This window comes from Hemitrygon akajei, chromosome 9, assembly GCF_048418815.1.
Source record: "Hemitrygon akajei chromosome 9, sHemAka1.3, whole genome shotgun sequence".
Taxonomy (NCBI): domain Eukaryota; kingdom Metazoa; phylum Chordata; class Chondrichthyes; order Myliobatiformes; family Dasyatidae; genus Hemitrygon; species Hemitrygon akajei.
Genome location: NC_133132.1, coordinates 171,386,750 through 171,400,369, shown reverse-complemented (window position 1 = coordinate 171,400,369; position 13,620 = coordinate 171,386,750).

Genomic DNA, 13,620 nt, shown 5'->3' with positions numbered 1-13,620 from the left:
TGACTGCACTCTTTTCCAAAATGCTGCCTGGTCTGCTGAGTTTCTCCAGCATTTTATGTTTGTGGCTTGGATTTCCAGCATCTGCAGATTTTCTCCCATTCAGAAATCTGATGGTGGAGGGGAAGAAGCTGTTCTTAAATTGTTGAGTATGGCTCCCGTGCATCCTCTCTGTTGATAGTAATGAGAAGAGGCGCTCTAGAGATAGAGAGGATATGGAGAGAATGTTTCCTATGGTAGGAGAGTATAGGACCACAGGGCACAGCCTCAGAATAAAGGGCTGTCAATTTTAGACTAGTCAAGCATCTATCAAACTCTGCCTTAAATATACCTAACGATTTGGCCTCCACAGCTGCCTGTAACAATGAATTCCACAGATTCGCCAGCCTCTGGTGAAAGAAATCCCTTCTCATCTCTGTGCTAAAAGGACGCAACACTGGTGGATATAGAAGTCTTTATTCAGCATTCGAGACTCGCTCAGAAGACCCAATATTACATCCAATTTTTGTATGCTAAAGATCAAAGATAAGAGCAGGACAATTCTATAGTTATGATGTGTCTACAGTGTTTCCTTTGAATTACGTATAGTTTTCAAACACTTCCTTCTTTACACCTACACTTCAGACACCCGAAATGACCGTTAATTAGTATTCTCTCTCTCTCTGGATTCATGCATATGCAGACATCAAGTGAATAGGTGTTTCCTGGTTTGCAAACAACCCCAATCTGCAGCTCCTGGGAAGACCATTGTTCAGAGCTGCATTTTAAATTCAATCTACAATCCACATTCAAATCTGAAGAGTGGTTCTGCTGAAATTAATAACGGCTGTATACCCAAACTTCAGAATACATCCTGACACACAGGACTGGAAAAAGCTGCAGAGGGTTCTAAGCTCAGCCAGCCTGTCATGGGCACTAGCCTCCACAGCACTGAAGACAGCTTCAAATGGTCGTGCCTCAAAATGATGTCATCCATCATGAAGGACCTAGAGGGCCTCTTCTCATTGCTATCATCAGACAGGATGCACGGGAGCCATACTCAACAATTTAAGAACAGCTTCTTCCCCTCCACCATCAGATTTCTGAACGGGAGAAAATCTGCAGATGCTGGAAATCCAAGCCACACACATAAAATGCTGGAGAAACTCAGCAGGCCAGGCAGCATCTTGGAAAAGAGTGCAGTCAACATTTCAGGCCGAAACCCTTCGGCATGACAGACCCTCCTTTCGAAGGGTCTCGGCCCGAAACGTCGACTGTACGCTTCCTTGATGCTGCGTTCCTCCAGATTCTGTGTGTGTGGCCCAGGTATCCAAATGGTCCACGTGCCCATGAACACCATCTCACTATTTCACTCTCTTTTTGCACTACTTAGTTTTAAGTCTTTTTTATTTTTATTGCATCTTATAATATTTTAATGTATTGCGCTGTGCTGCCTGCTGCAAAAGAACACATTTCATGGCATGTGTCAGTGATAATACAACTGATTCTGATTCTGTTTCTGCATTAGGCTAACTTTAAAAGACAGACCTACGTGCAGCACGGTAGAATAGCAGTTAGCATCACACTTCATAGTGCCGGTGATCACTGATTGCGGTTCAATTCCTGCTGCTTGTAGGAGTTTGTACAGACAGACATACTTTATTGATCCCGAGAGAAATTGGGTTTCGTTACAATCGCACTAACCAAGAATAGTGTAGAAATATAGCAATATAAAACCATAAATAATTAAATAATGATGAGTTAATTATGCCAAGTGGAAATTAGTCCAGGACCAGCCTATTGGCTCAGGGTGTCTGACACTCCGAGGGAGGAGTTGTAAAGTTTGATGGCCACAGGCAGGAGTGACTTCCTATGATGCTCAGTGTTGCATCTCGGTGGAATGATTCTCTGGCTAAATGTACTCCTGTGCTTAACCAGTACATTATGGAGTGGATGGGAGTCATTGTCCAAGATGGCATGCAACTTGGACAGCATCCTCTTTTCAGATGCCACCATCAGAGAGTCCAGTTCCACTCCCACAACATCACTGGCCTTACGAATGAGTTTGTTGATTCTGTTGGTGTCTGCTACCCTCAGCCTGCTGCCCCAGCACACAACAGCAAACATGATAGCACTGGCCACCACAGCCTCGTAGAACATCCTCAGCATCATCCGGCAGGTGTTAAAGGACCTCAGTCTCCTCAGGAAATAGAGACAGCTCTGACCCTTCTTGTAGACAGCCTCAGTGTTCTTTGACCAGTCCGGTTTATTGTCAATTCGTATCCCCAGGTATTTGTAATCCTCCACCATGTCCACACTGACCCTTTGGATGGAAACAGGGGTCGCCGGTGCCTTAGCCCTCCTCAGGTCCACCACCAGCTCCTTAGTCTTTTTCACATTAAGCTGCAGATGATTCTGCTCGCACCATATGACAAAGTTTCCCACCGTAGCCCTGTACTCAGCCTCACCTCCCTTGCTGATGCATCCAACTATGGCAAAGTCATCAGAAAACTTCTGAAGATGGCAAGACTCTGTGCAGTAGCTGAAGTCCGAGGTGTAGATGGTGAAGAGAAATTCTCCCTGTACATTCTCCCTGTGACCACATGGGTCTCCTCCGGGTGCTCCAGATTCTTCCCACATTCCAAAGATGTGTGGTTATAGCAACATCTAACTAGTTAGTTAGGGATAATGAGGTGTGGGCATGCTACGTTGGCACCAGAAGCGGTGGGCTTGTCCAGCACATTCCTCGGACTGTGTTGGCCATTGATGCAGGATGACACATTTCACTGTGTGTTTCAATGTTTTGATCTACGTATGACAAATAAAGGTAATTTTTCTTTCTTTCTTCTTTCTTTTGTGTAGTTAAAAGGGAAAAAAGTTTCAGTTCTTTCTCTCACTAAGCCAGCACACTCTGTCATCACTTGAGCGAAAACATACTTTTGAGGAAGGAACTGGTGAAAGACACTTCTAGATACACCCACACAGCAACAAAAAACCTTAGACCTTCATTCTGGATCTCACATTTCAAGGGTCAACTTTATTCGCAGCTTTTACAGTTCGTATGTTAGGAATTTGCTGTGGCGTGTTGGTCACGGTATCACACCGACCAACAACAAATAACAACAACATTCAACAATTATGAAGAATAAAGAATTATATAAAAACTAAAGTTAAAAGTATGAATAAATATATTCCGAGCCTATAAAAAGTGAGATCTGTTTTCACTCTGACACGAAAGAGGTTTTTTCTGTTGATCAGTGCCAAACAGCCAAATTAAATTCACTGTGATTCAATGTTGTAAACAAATAAAACATGAAGGCTTTCGGGGGAGGGGTGGTAAATACTTTTCTATAAGCACTGTATATGCATTCTATGGTGAGGACAACTTTACCCATGATGTACTGGACTATCCCACGATGCTTTCCATTATCTCTTGCTAATAACACTTTAACATAAGTGTGCAACACTTCAAAATTCTAGTATGCCCCCAATACCCCCTCTTCTTCACCATTTCCCATCCCCTTTTCCCTCTCTCACCTATCTCATTGCCTGCCCATCTCCTCCCTCGAGTGCTCCTCCCCCTTTTCTTTCTTCCATGGCCTTCCATCGCCCTCACCAACTTCCCGGCTCTTTACTTCATCCCTCCCCCTTCAGGTTTCACCGATCACCTTTTGGCTCTCTCTCCCCTCCCCTGCCTTTTAAATCTACTCCTCAGCATTTTTTCACCAGTTCCCCCCCCCCCCCCGAAGGGTTTCAGCTTGAAATGTCAACCGTACTTTTCTCCATAGATGCTGCCTGACCTGCTGAGTTCCCCCAGTATTTTGTGTGTGTTGCTCGGATTTCCGGCATCTGCAGATTTTCTCTTGCTTGTGATTGGATGAACATAAACGTAGCAGTTATCACAATGCTCTTGTTAATGATGGTGTTCAAGTAGCATCTGTGGAAAGAGAAACCAGTTATTGTTTCTGCTCAGGGGCTCTTCCTCCAAACATAGAGAAGAAAGCAGGATTCCAAAGTAGAGCAGTTGGGAGGAAATAAGATTCAAGGCAAACAGTAGGTTAAGACATATCATGTGATAAAGGTTATGAGTGGCAGCAAAGTAAAGGTCAAAGAACAAAGTTCAAAGCAAATGTATTATCAGAGCACATACACGTCACCACATACAACCCTGAGATTCATTTTCCTGCGGGCATACTCAACAAATCTATAGAATAGTAACTGTAAACAGGATCAATGTAGAGCATAGAAATCCAAAAACTGTTGAAGTGTAACTGTAGATAAATAGCACTGAATGACAAGAGCTTGAAATAACACGATAAAGATTCCATGAAGTGAGATCATTGGTTGTGAAAACATCTCAATAGACAAGGAGATGCTACTTTCCTGTGCAATATGACGCTATTAGAGTGCCAGTGGCCCTGGGTGCAATTTCTGCTGCTGTCTGTAAGAAGCTTGCACATTCTTCCCATGACCATGTGGGTTTCCTCCTGGTGCTCCGGTTTCAAAGACATTCTGGTTAGTAGGTTAATTAGTCCTGTGACTAAGCTTGGCATAAATCGGTGGGTGGCTGTGTTGTTGGAAGGGCCTGTTCCACACTGTATCTCTAAATAAAATAAAATCAAGAGGTCAAGAAATCCGATCGTGCTCTGGCTCCTTTGCAGGAACAAGTCAGTGTGTTGGGGTCCAATTTGAAAGGTAACCACCTATTTCAAGTTGAGCTATTTTATAGATCAGAGTGGGAATCAGGTTTATCATCACTGACATATGCCCTGAAATAGAGCGGCACAGTAATGTAGCGGTTAGCGTAACGCTGGCACTGCTCCAGTGACCCTGGCTCAATTCCTGCCACTCTCTAAAAGGAGTCTATATCTACTCCTCATAACCATGTGGATCAACCTCTGGGCGATCCGGTTCAGTCCCATCTTCCAAATACTTATGGGCAAGTAAGTTAATTGGTCTCATGGGTGTAAATGAACGGTGCAGGCTCATTGGGCTGCAAGAGCCTGTTTACCACGCTGTGCCTCTAAATAAATAACAAATCAATTTTCCCTATATGTTGATGCATTCTCATCTGCTCAGACTATATTTGGTATAGATGTCTTCAGACCCTTCTACTTTTGTATTGGTCCTCTCCATTACTTCCCCTTTGAAACATTAATTTACCAGCTGTACCTTTGCCTCTCTTTTGGCCCAGGGCTTTAACAAAAGGCCGGTCCATCACGGGTAAAGCCCTCCTCACCATTGAACACATCTACATGGAATTGCTCTCACGGGAAAGCAGCACCGATCATCAAGGACCCCCACCATCCAGGCCATGCTCTCTTCTTGCTGCTGCGATCAGGAAGAAGCTACAGGATCCTCAGGGCTCACATCACCAGGTTCAGCAACAGTTATTACCCCTCCACAATCAAGTTCTTGAACCAGAGGGGAAAACTTCACTCACCTTGTATTTTACTGTGACTCTGTGGGTTCAGGTTGATGGGAGAAGGCAGTTTACATGCTTCAGCATGGACTAGATTGGCCAAAAAGTCTGCTTCTGTGCTGTATTTTCCTATGATTCCATGACTCTAACTTCACTCACCTCAACACTGAACCATTCCCACAACCTATCGACTCACTTTCAAGGACTTTTCATCTCCTGTTCTCATATTTATTGCTAATTTTTTATTATTATTATTATTATTATTATTATTATTATTATTATTATTATTATTATTATTATTATTATTATTATTATTATTATTATTATTATTATTATTTTATTTTGTACTTACTAGTAAATGCCTGCAAGAAAATGCATCTTAGGTTGTATATGGTGACATATATGTACTTTGAACTTTGAAATCAAACATCTGTTGATCAGATATGATCGGAGTTAAACCAGCCCTTTATCTCTTCAGTGATTTACTGCAGCTACAATATCCCAATGCAATCAACACAAAGCCATGCATTCTTCTCTCAGCTTGTCTAGCTCCATCTACAAAGAGTTGACCCTTTTAGGAACCCCTAATTAGCAACAGTTTGTTTGACGACAAACATTTTTACAATGACACCACAAGAATCCAGACAGACTCTTGGCTCAGACTCAAGTCTAGTTTGAGGAGTGCATGTGCTCCCATTCAGCCTGGTGAAAGACTTTTCTTTCTGTACAGCTGTCAAGCCTAGACTGTATCTGGGCTGCTTTAACTGAATGCCCCACGCAGATTTTCACTTCCCTTCTGGTTTCTTCAAACAGCGGGTTCCATGATGACTTGGTGTGCATCACTGGCGTGCCAAGGCAGTGTGGCACTGCATCCATGCTAGACTCAGTGCTGCCCTCCTGTGGTTGCTCAGTAGAGGACAAGATGTTTTGTGTTTGACTGCAGACTGCTGTAACATTCATGGACTCAGGGGCGTGGACTATATTTTTGTGTGTGACTGTAGACTGTATTTTACTGCTGTCTTATATGTGCTACATATGCCTTGTGCTCTGTATGACTGTAAGTACTGCATTTTGCACCTTGGCACCAGAGCAAAGCTCTTCCGTTTGGCTGTATTCATGGGTATTCATATATGGATGAATGACAATTAAATTTAAACTTGAACTTGAACTTGATTATTAAGAGGTTTTATCCCAATGTTTTGGACAAATTCTCCCACTGATTTGACACCTTCCTCCACAGGCCCAAACTGAGTTTGGCTACAAGCTCTTTTCAAGGTCAAAGTTCAAAGTAAATGTGTCATACGTGTATGTCATCATATACTACCTTCAGATTCGCTTTCTTGCAGGCACTTACAGGAAAATAAAGAAATACAATACAATTTTTAAACAGCAAAACCTATTGTAAATTAAGACCGACAAACAGCCAATATGCAAAAGAAGACAAACTATGCAAATAATAAATAAATAATAGTCATAGAGTTGCAGGGTACTACATCATTGAAACAGGCCCTTCAGCCCATCTAGTCTATACCAAATATTATTTTGCCTAGGCCCATTGACCTGTACCAAGACCATAACCCACCAGGCTTCTTCCATCTTAAATGATGAAAACAAACCAGCATTCACCACTTCTGCTGGCAGCTCATTCCACACTGCCACCATTCTCTCAGTGAGGAAGTTCTCCTTAAACATTTCACCTTTCGCTTTTAACCCATGACCTCTCGTTCTAGTAGATACTAACATGAGTTGTAAAGACCACGAAAGTAAGCCTGTAGGTTGTGGAATCAGTTCAGAGCCGAGGTGGATGAAGTTATCCATGCCAGTTCAGGAGACTGATTGCCGATGGGTAATAACTGTTCCTGGACCTGGTGGTGTGGGACCCAAGGCTCCTGTACCTCCTGCCCAATGGCAGCAGCAAGAAGAGAGCACGGCCTTTTACTTTTGTATCACTCATTGGATTTCTTATTCTGCCCATAGAACACGTCCAAATGCCCTGTGTGCTCCCCATTTGCATGTTATGGAACTTCTTGCATTCAAAGGGATGTCCTCTGATATTGGCCTTTCTCCTATAGCAAACGTGTGTGTGCTGTTCCTACATCTTGTCTGCACCCCCAGTTTGCACATGCTGAACCGGTTTCAGTTTTGATGGAAGTCTTCGGCATCACTCTCATTTTGCAGACGTGCCAACTCGAGCACTCTTACTTTCTGCTACCTGAGACCTCCAAACGCCTCACTCTTCAAAGTTCAAAGTAAGATTCTTTTATCCTGCGGGCATACTCAGTGAATCTATAGAATAGAAACTGGAAACAGGATCAATGGAAGAGTAGGAGTCAGAAGACAACAAACTGTACAAGTACAAATTTAAGTAAAAACCAATAAATAATGACAGCATAAAATAACAAGATGGAGTCCTTAAAGTAAGATCATTGGAGGTGGGAATTCTAGAAATAGAATAAGTGTAGCTATCCTCTTTTGTTCAGGAGCCTGATGATTGAGGGGTAGTAATTGTTCCTGAACCAAGTGGTGTGAGCACTGAGGCTCTTGTAGAGAAAAGAGCATAGATTGGATGGTGAGGGACTTTGAAGATAGATGCTGCTTTTCTATGACAGTGTTGCATGTAGATGTGCTCAATGGTTGGAAGGGTCATACCCATGATGTACTGGACCGAATCCATTAGATTATGTTGGGTTTTCCTCTCAGAAGCATCGCTGTTCCCGTACCAGCCCATAATGCAGCCAGTCAGCACACTTTCCACCGCACACCTATAGAAATCTGCCAAGGTTTTTGATGACATGCTGAATCTCTGCAGACTCCTGAGAATGTAGAGGCACTGTTGTGCTTTCGTCATAATAATATTCATATGATGGGTCCAGAACAGATCCTCTGAGATAGTGACATGCAGGTATTTAAAGTTACTGACCCTCTCCACCTCTGATCCTCCAATAATTACTGGGTTATGGACCTCCATTTTCCCTCTCCTGCAGTTTACAATCAGGTATTTGGTCTAGCTGACATTGAGTAAGAGGTGATTGCTGTGACGTCACTCAGCAAAATTTTCAATCTCTCGCCTATATGCTGATTCATCACCACCTTTGATACATCCCACATGACAAACTTGAATCTGGTGTTGGAACGGAACTTAGCCAGACAGTCATAGCTGTAGAGTGAGTAGAGCAGGGGGCTAAGCACTCAGATCTGTGATGCTCCTGTGCTGATGGAGGCTGTGGAGGAGATGTTTAACCAATCTGAACTGACTGGGATCTGCAAGTGAGGAAATTCAGGATCCATAGAACCATAGAACATTGCTGCACTGTGCCAAACCATTTTTCTCCCTAGTCCCACTGACCTGCACCCGGCCCATATCCCTCCATACCCCTCTCATCCATGTACCGGTCCAAGTTTTTCTTAAATGTTAAAAGTGAGCCCGCATTTACAACTTCATCTGGCAGCTCATTCCACACTCCCACCACTCTCTGTGTGAAGAAGCCCCCCCCCCCCCCGCCCAATGTTCCATTTTAACTTTTCCCTGTTCACCCTTAACCCATGTCCTCTGGTTTTTTTCTCCCCTAGCCTCAGTGGAAAAAGCCTGCTTGCATTCACTCTATCTATACCCATCATAATTTTATATACCTCTATCAAGTCTCCCCTCATTCTTCTACACTCCAGGGAATAAAGTCCTAACCTATTCAACCTTTCTCTGTGACTCAGTTTCTCAAGTCCTGGCAACATCCTTGTAAACCTTCTCTGCACTCTAACAGACTTATTAATATCCTTCCTGTAATTCGGTGACCAAAACTGTACACAATACTCCAAATTCGGCCTCACCAATGTCTTATACAACCTCACCATAACATTCCAACTCTTATACTCAATACTTTGATTTATAAAGGCCAATACCAAAAGCTCTCTTTGCGATTCTATCTACCTGTGACACCACTTTTAGGGAATTTTGTATCTGTATTCCTAGATCCCTCTGTTCTACTGCACTCCTCAGTGTCCTACCATATACCTTGTATGTTCTACCTTGGTTTGTCCTTCCAAAGTGCAATACCTCACACTTGTCTGCATTAAACTCCATCTGTCATTTTTCAGCCCATTTTTCCAGCTGGTCCAAATCCCTCTGCAAGCTTTGAAAACCTTCCTCACTGTCCACTACACCTCCAATCTTTGTATCATCAGCAAATTTGTTGATCCAGTTTGCCACATTATCATCCAGATCATTGATATAGATGACAAATAACATTGGACCCAGCACCGATCCCTGTGGCACACCACTAGTCACAGGCCTCCACTCAGAGAAGCAATCCTCCACTACCACTCTCTGACTTCTCCCATTGAGCCAAAGTCTAATCCAATTTACTACCTCACCATGTATACTTAGTGACTGAATCTTCATAACTAACCCCCCATGTGGGACCTAGTCAGAGGCCTTACTGAAGTCCATGTATACAGCATCCACTGCCTTCCCTTCATCCACTTTCATTTTAACCTCCTCGAAAAACTCTAATAGATTTGTTAAACATGACCTTCCACGCACAAAGCCGTGTTGACTCTCCCTAATAAGTCCCTGTCTATCTAAATACTTGTAGATCCTATCCAATTGCACAGGGGGTATTGAGGCACAGATCTTAGAGTTTAATGATAGGTTTTAGAACATAGGACCGGACAGTACATGCCCTTTGACCACAACCTATAGAAAATTAAACAACACACATAAAATGTGAGGAACTCAGCACTTTGGGCAACATCTATGAAAATGAAAAAATGGTCGACATTTTGGGCTGAGACCCTTCTTCAGGACTGAGAAGGAAGGTTGAAGACACCAGAATAAAAAGTTGGGGGAGAGGAAAGAGTCTAGTTAGAAGGTCATAGGTGAAGCCAGATGGATGAGAAATGTCAAGGGCTGGAGAAAAAGGAGTCTGATAGGAGAGGAAAGGGAACCATAGGAACAAGTGACCCAGGGGGAGGTGATAGGTAGATGAGAAGAGGTAAGAGGCTAGAGTGGGGAATGGGGGGGTGGGGTTTACTGGAAGGAGAAATGGCTATTTATGCCATCAGTTGGAGACTACCTAAATGGAATATAAGGTGTTGCTCCTTCACCCTGAGCATGGTCTCCTCTTGGCACAAGAGGAGGCCATGGACCAACATATCGGAACGGGAATGGAAGTCACAATTAAAATGTTTTATCCTATGATTTAATGGAATTGAAATGTTTAAATCTACTCCACGATGGATCTAGCCATTCCCTCCTACATTGCCCATAGCTCCTCATTTTTCATACATCCATGTGCCTATTTAAATAAAGCACTTACCACTCGCTGTGTGAAAAAACATACCTCTGACAGCCTCTTAATCTTTTCTCCATTCACCTTAAATGGATGTCCTTTGGAACTGGTCATCATCGTCCTGGGAAAAAGTCTTTGGCTGTCCACTCCATCATCTTGTACATCTCTATCAAGTTGCCTCCCATTCTTCTTCCCTCCAAAGAGAGAAACCCCAGTTTGCTCAGCCTAGCCACAACCCTTGTTGCAAGAATAGTGTACCTTGTGCGCTTCTAAATTAATCAGTAGCTAAGTATTGCTCTCAGTCGCTCAATTATATTAATGGGAAGCTTCAAACAAAACGTAGCTGCTTAGAGAACTACAGAATGGCACAGAAACAGGCCTTTCACACCACCTATTCCACAATGAACTATTATTACACCTAGTCCCACCAGCCTCCACCTGCACCAGAACCCTCCATACCCCTCCCATCCATGTACCTATTCGAATTTCTCTTAAATGTTGAAATGGAACCCGTATCTATCACTTCCTGTTCCACACTCTCACTAACCTCTGAATTTAAAAGATCCCCCTCATGTTCCCCTTAAATATTTCACCTGTAGCCCACAACCTCCATTTCTGATCGCACCCAACCTCAGTGGAAAAAGCCTGCTTGCGTTTATCCTATCTATACCTGTCTATCAAATCTCTCCACCTGCCCCCCTGCCCCCATTCTCCTGTGCTCCAGGGAATAAAGTCCTAACACTATGGAACCTTTCCTGGCAACATCTTTTCGGAACTCTTTTAAACTTACCGATACCTTTCCAGTAGCTAAGTGACCAGAACTGTACACAATACTTCAGATTAGGCCTCACCAATGCCTTATGCCTGAGATCATAAGACATAGGAGCTGAATTAGGCCATTTGGCCCATTGACTCTGCTCCAACATTCCATCGTGTCTGATTTATTATCCCTCTCAACCCCATTTTCCTGCCTTCTCCCTGTAACCTTTGTCACCCTAACTAATCAAGAATCTATCAACCTCCACTTTAAATATGCCGAATGGCTTGACCTCCGCAGCCACCTGTAGTAACAAATTCCATAAATTAACCAATCTCTGGAGAAAGAAGTCCCTACCTATCCCTATTCTAAATGGAAGGCCCTCTATTCTGAGGCTGCGCCCTCTGGTCCTAGAGTCCCCGGAATAGAAAACATTCTCTCCACATCTCACTCTCAAAGTAGATTGGCCCTGTGACCTGCATTGGCCAGTGGCATGGTGCCGAACTGAACTAAACTGAATATTTCTGGTTTGACGTTTGATATTCAACGTATTGTTCGCTTGCTTTTGCTCTCTACACAATTTGATCTTTTCCAAAGCCAGCGCATCTTTTCTTAGATAAGGGGCCCCAAACTCTTCATCGTACTCCAAGTGCGGACTGACCACAATGTAAGTTATACAACTTCAACATAACGTCTCATCTACCGTTAGAATGGTTTTTGGTCACCAACCCAGCTTGCAATCATAATACAAGAAAACTTCAATAACTAATCACATGATGTAGACGAGATGGTGATTTTCTCATCCTTAAACTAACTCTCACGGTGATTAGACCAATAAACTGCATCACTTTCATGAGATAATGCAAAACCATCTGCGTCATGGAGATTAAGGTTTCTTTAGACAGCACCAGGTAAGCCTTTCACCCCAACTTGCCCACGCCGATCTGAACTAATCCCTTTTGTCTGTTTTTTGCCCATATACCTCTAAACCTTTCCTATCTCTGTAATTCTTTACATTTTACACTTCTACCTTCTCATCTGGCATCTTGTTCTGTAAACCCAATACCCTCTGCATGTACTTCATGTATAGTTTTTCAAATTCCGCTTTATTTCTTTATTTTGCTGTTAATTCTGCAAGAAAATGAATCTAAAGGAAGTGTATGGTAACACACGTGAACTTTGAGAATAAATCTTACTTTGAACTTTGGAAGATCTTATCCCTTGGGTTCCTTTTAAATGTTTCCTCTGTCACCTTAAATTTATGCACTCTGATTTTTGACTCCACTACTGTTTGACCATCAAGAACAAGCAGAGATCATAAAGGTCTCCACAAAGATGCTTGAATTGACACTTTAATCACAATAAGGACAGCTCTCTCCAGACCAACAGCAGTTGTCCATCTTCATTCAATTAGGGCGCCACAATGTAGCTAACGGGCTGTGTGGGTTAGAAAGAACATGTAGGAGAAAAGAAGATGATAAAAATAGCAAGCCCAGAACAGCAGGTGGAGAATTCAAAGATTAATGTTTTATTTGTCAAATGTATCGTGGTTGTGCGGGTGTGTTTTTAAAGCAGAAAAGCCATCGCACTGGGAAAGTTCCACTCTCTTACCCTCAGAAGTTTGGGTCCAGTGGCACAAAAAATTGTCACAAACAGCGGTTTTCCTTGGTTGCACTGGATGGCCACAACGTCTTCCGTCTCTTTGCTCTCCATGGAGCGTTGCAGTACCACCTTCCTGGCGTTGGATCTCATCCGCCCAGTCCGCCAGAGCTGACAGGCACGTTCCGATCTCGTCGGGTTCTGAGGCCGCCGGCTACCTTCACCTGGTTTAGCCTGACGGTTGAAACGGTGCACCGGGGTGTGGCTGCTGTCACACGTAACAGATACTTGGAGCCACAGGTGAGAGCTGTACATCGAAACATACCGTGAACTGTGTCAAATCAAAACAGTGAGGACTGGGCAGGGCAGCCCACATGCATGTCCTTGCTTCAGAAGCTGACATACCGTGCCTACAACACTCAAACCCTAACCCGTACATCTTTGGAATATGGGAGTAAACCAGAGCTCCCAGAGGAAACCCACCTGGTCATGGGAAGAACGTACAAACTCCTTACAGTCAGCAGTGGGTGTTGAACCCCATTCTTACAGTTAGCTTGTTGTGTAGTTTTGTGCTAAGATTT